Raw genomic sequence first — 5,448 nt, 5'->3', positions numbered from 1 at the left:
GAGGTTAGGAAAGCAAAATATTAGCGCCTGGCTATGTCTGGTCAGCCCATGCTCATGCACTCTGGAAATTGACTCGCTGGTGCTGCAGGCGTCTTATATTAGAGTTCGTGATCCAATCGACGGTGCGGCGGACTTTCGACCCGCATGCCCAATCAGAGTCTTATAGAGTCAGAGTAGTGGGAAGATCTCAAATCTTTAAGCAAGAGGGGGAGACTTTAATTAAGATTATCGGCGCAAGAACCTTTGTAAACTAGCAGGATCCACGCAGGGGCTTGGAACCTGACTAGAAAAATCCTAACTATGCTATGTGCTATTCGTTGCTTCTCTAAGCTGCATTAGAAAGATGACAAGTCATAACCCATTTCTCCAGAATGACTTGGTACTTAAAGGTCTTAAAGGGAGAAAGGAAGTGTAACTGGCACCTAGCTTTCTGACCTGAATAGTACCTGATAGACTCAAGCTGCTTTAGAAAGTCATTATTCTTATTTGCCCACGGAGCGGTGCACGCTCTTATAGGGCTTAGTCCGAGGAGGTAGGGTCTTAAATAAGATCTGCGCGCGGAAGGAACTGACTTCAATTCAAGACCCCGATCGTAGTATAGGCTAGAATCAGGCTTTGTTCAAGGCTCAAAGGACGGGCGGCATAAAAAGGATTGAGAACCACACGGACTTGCACCAATGGGATTCTTCTGGGACACCCTTTGTAGGATAGAGCTTAGGATTCTTGGTTAAGCCTCAGCAGCTTCAGTTGAAGTCTCTGACACCTTACTTGACTATTGTTGTACCTGCAGGTTTATACTATACTTATAATTCCACCATGAGAAGCAATCCTTCTTCCTGGTTGTATTGGACTGCCCCTTCCTATTGGTTATATTGGGGTCTTCCTATGCCTTACGAACTTGACTTCCTTGTCCTCTCCCCTTACCAGCGATCCCTCCACATTCAGACCACGCACTCCTATTCTAATAGGCAGGCTCCCTAGTTCTCCCCCTACCATGAAAACTTCTCCAACCCTTGAAACTAAGCCCAGTGGACCATGGCATTGCTCGACCTCCTATTGCCTTACGTTACGCTAAACTTCGACCTTGCTTGAGGGGATATGTGATCGGACCATCCTGGCAAGTAAGCCATCCCTATCCAATGAACTTTCCATTCCAGAATGCTTTGAGTGCTCAAAATCCCACTGCAGCACTGCATTCAATAGGTTTTTGGAGTGCTCCGGAGTCTAGGTCTCATGCCTTCCTCTACTGGAGCCGGTTCCATTACTTGATCCCACTTCGCACCTCTCGGAGCTCCCTACCCTTCCGCCCCCCCTCTGAGTCTCCCACGGGTGGACGGACCAACTAAGAAGAGTGACCGAATGTTCTTTTCGCTCGTCCCCAACTCCGTCCCAGTCGCAAATACACGATTCTGCTCCCGAACTGTGCAATGAAGCAAGATGTGGTGCCGAGTACCATTCCACGACGCCAGTATAGCCCGCGTCACTGTCGTTCGCTCCTGTACCATTCCACTACTTGTTTTGTTAGCCCATTCCTTATTGAGTGCTTTCGCTCTAGCCGCCTTAAGACCCATACTATGAGAATAGTTGACAAGAATTGGACGATAAGATGCGAAACGAGGAAAAGAGTGAATGAGATGTGTGGATAAGCAAGCGAGAGACTATAGAGAGATGGAGTAATCGGCATCACACACTAAGAAGTGAATGGGGTCAGACCCAGAAGAGAGATCGATAGAGCTGGCTGGCTTCATTCGCACGGGCTACAGTAGTAAGGTTAGCATGAGCGCTGGCTCTTTCTCTCTCTTCGTTAGGTGAGTTCGCGTCGGATACTTAGGTTAGGTTAGGTTAGTCTTGAATCACTCCCTTCTTCGTAAACACCTTCTCGTTCTGCAGGGCGGGCATTCCCACTCACTCTTCTAAGTTCAATAGAAAGGGCGGAATAAAGCTTAGAGATCTGAGTTCAACTGAACAACTCAAAGTGAAGCTTAGGTGCTGAAATCATTTATGATCCTGCCATGCCACTCTTGAAAGGTATAGAAAGAATCAATATAAAATAAAGCAGTTCGGGCCAAACTTCTGGTTGGGATTCAAAAACCAACCTTTCCAGGAGCGATAGAGGAGAACAGGCCTAGTGACAATCATTCCTTTAGTTTAGCTGGCGTAGGTTCGAGAAGTCAAATATGTCTGTCTTCGCCTCTTTCAGAGCCTTCAATTTCAGCCTAGAGCATAGGTTAGATGCAAATAGTGGCAAGAGTCAGTACAGTACTCACTTCAATCAAGTCTTGCCTATCCGGTAGAAGTATGAGCTAACAATCAAAGTTCTTTACCGGCTGTTCAGCCTAACAAGGGTCACAACCCCTCCCGAGGCATCTATCCGATCGCCGGCGTCACGGAAGAAAGTGCCTTATATTCAAGCCTATTAGCTCAACTTCCATGAACGTATATTATTCTTCCTATTCCCATTCCGAGTGCTATTTCCTCATTCTGAGCTTCGTCACCGACAGAGCCCGTTTTTCCGCACTCGTATGGTCTTACCTTTGAAAGAGTCTTTCCTCCCCATCGCACCGTAAAGCAGAGCAGGTCGAACGAGCTCCTTTGATTCTTATAGGCAGGGCACGACTCGAACCCATGAAGAGTAGATCCGTGATTGGTCAATCTGAGATTGAAAAAAAGAAAATAGAAAGACACTTTTGAACTTTGACTGCCGAAGAGAGACTCATTCCTCTAGATATAACTATAGCATCTTTTCCGGACTTTGAGTTCTTTCTAAAGCGAGAGTTTCGTGTTCTTTTTTGACTTGACCCGCCCGAGCTTTCCTTTCGTGCTTTGGAGAGGAGGCGTGCGTCACTTCTCTCTTCCACGCTCCCAGACGGGGTATTGTTATTTCAGGGTATTGCTACATTTCTTTAACAATTCAGATACACTAAGACAAAAGTCTTATCCATTTGTAGATGAAACTTCAACAGCAGCTAGGTCTAGAGGGAAATTGTGAGCATTACGTTCATGCATTACTTCCATACCAAGGTTTGCACGGTTGATGATATCAGCCCAAGTGTTAATAACATGACCCTGACTGTCAACTACGGATTGGTTAAAATTGAAACCATTTAGGTTGAAAGCCATAGTGCTAATACCTAAAGCAGTGAACCAAATACCAATTACAGGCCAAGCAGCCAAGAAGAAATGTAAAGAACGAGAATTGTTGAAACTAGCATATTGGAAGATCAATCGCCCAAAATAACCATGAGCAGCTACGATATTATAAGTCTATTCCTCGCTTTTTGGCCGAATCTCTAACCTTCATTAGCAGATTCGTTTTCAGTGGTTTCCCTGATCAAACTTGAGGTGACCAAGGAACCATGCATAGCACTAAATAGGGAGCCGCCGAATACACCAGCTACACCTAACATGTGAAATGGGTGCATAAGAATGTTGTGTTCTGCCTGGAATACAATCATGAAGTTGAAACTACCAGATATTCCTAAAGGCATACCATCAGAAAAACTTCCTTGACCAATAGGATAGATCAAGAAAACTGCTGCTGCAACAGGAGCATCATATGCAAGAGCAATCCAAGGACGCATACCCAAATTGAAACTGAAACTGAGTTCCCACTCACGACCCATGTAACAAGCTACACCAAGTCAAAAATGTAGAACAATTAACTCGTAAGGACCGCCATTGTATAACCACTCATCAACGGATGCTGCTTCCCAAATTGGGTCAAAATGCAAACCTATAGCTGCGGAAAGAAGTAGGAAGAATGGCACCAGAAAGATTCTTATTTCCATAAAGTAGAGAACCATAAATTGGTTCACGAATACCATCAATATCTATTGGAGGGGCAGCAATGAAGGCGATAATAAATACGGAAGTTGCGGTCAATAAGGTAGGGATCATCAAAAGACCGAACCATCCAATGTAAAGACTTCAGTGCTGGTTATCCAGTTGCCGACCCCATGGGCTTGTACTTTCGCGTCTCTCTAAAATAGCAGTCATGGTCAGATCTTTGGCGCAAGAAGAAGGGGTGATCCATATCATCTTGACTTGGTTCTGCTTCCCCTCTTTATTTTAAAGAGTCGGTTTCCTACCAGTATCGAATAGAACGAACAAAGGAAGAATCATGTAAGATCGGTAAAATCGTACGATGAAACCGGCTCGAACTCGAATCCGTAGTCAATCCTATTTCCGATAGGAGCAGTTGACAATTGAATCCAATTTCTCCCATTATTTGACTATCTATAATAGTAATAGTGCGAAGGCCCGTGTTCAGGAGTTCAGGAGTAGTGGCGTTGACTTTCTCACGTCGCTATCGATGAATTAAATGATATGAATATATTGAATTCTGGGATGGTATATAAAAAAATCAAGAATAGATATAAAGAATGGATCATTCCTCTACATGAGAAGACAGTGTTCTTTCATTCCATTTGATGGAGAAAGCTCAGCCTTATGAATGAGAAATACACTTTCTAGCGGAGGCAGCATCTTTCATTCAAGCTCAAAAGTGAACGTTCTTATATTCAACTTTAGAAAAGTCGAGTCATGCCTAAAAAACCCATCAATAGTATTTTATGGCCTTAGCCATTCACGACTCTTGCTATTAAGAAAATCAGGAAAAGAAAAGTCAAAAGTATATCCGTATCTTCCGTATCTGCTATATGCTATATGCTTTACACATGCATCAACAGTAGAGGAGAACGACCGTCCGGTCAATCAATCTAACATTCCATCGAAGCAGTAGCACGTATGGCTTATATCATCCTTCCTGCCCCTAGGTCCTAGGTTGCAACTGCTCACTCTCTCTTTCTTCGAATTCGATGTGTTTTTTTGCATGTAGCAAAGATCGATTTGAGATTCAATGTGGGACCCATTGAATGATCTACTTTTCATATATCCTATGGTCCAAGGAAAGAAGGTCTATTCCTTATAGAAAGAATAAAGAAATTCTCTCTTTCACCTTTCTTACCCGTCGAAGAATTGGATTTCACTCTCTACTTTCTATAGCTGTCCTGGCATTCATGCATTCACTCTGAAAACACTCTCTCTGGCATTCAAATAGCAAGACAGTTAACGTTAGATGCCCCGGATCACTCGAACCAAAGACTCTCTCTGCCATTAAAATACTAATACAGTTAACGTTAGATGCCCCGGATCACTCGGACCAAAGACTCTCTCTCACGTTCGGGACCCGGAATCTCGGACTCTTTGATCTTCCCCGTTCACTCATACCTTCTCTCTCAACTTCCATTGAACGAAACCCATCAGCAAAAGCACGAGCATGAATTCAAATTTTTCTTGTTCAAAGCGCGGCTCGGGCAGGTCATGCACTATGCATTTGGAACTATACTGCCCATCACTGTGGGTCTCGCTCCTACTAGATCAAAATAAGAATCAAAGATACGAACGACTAAATAGGGCATGATGCCTAGAACGGTTGGTTGGAAAGAA

At 44.0% G+C, this 5,448-nt stretch overlaps 1 pseudogene; it reads right to left on the bottom strand.

Annotated features, from left to right (window-relative positions):
- Positions 1-2,872: 2,872 nt before the first annotated feature.
- LOC121980483 lies at positions 2,873-4,011 on the bottom strand (annotated as a pseudogene).
- Positions 4,012-5,448: the final 1,437 nt, after the last annotated feature.

Source organism: Zingiber officinale, chromosome 5A (assembly GCF_018446385.1).
Source record: "Zingiber officinale cultivar Zhangliang chromosome 5A, Zo_v1.1, whole genome shotgun sequence".
Classification (NCBI taxonomy): Eukaryota; Viridiplantae; Streptophyta; class Magnoliopsida; order Zingiberales; family Zingiberaceae; genus Zingiber; species Zingiber officinale.
Note: the sequence above shows the minus strand (reverse complement) of the source record. Positions and strands in the feature narration are given on the sequence as shown.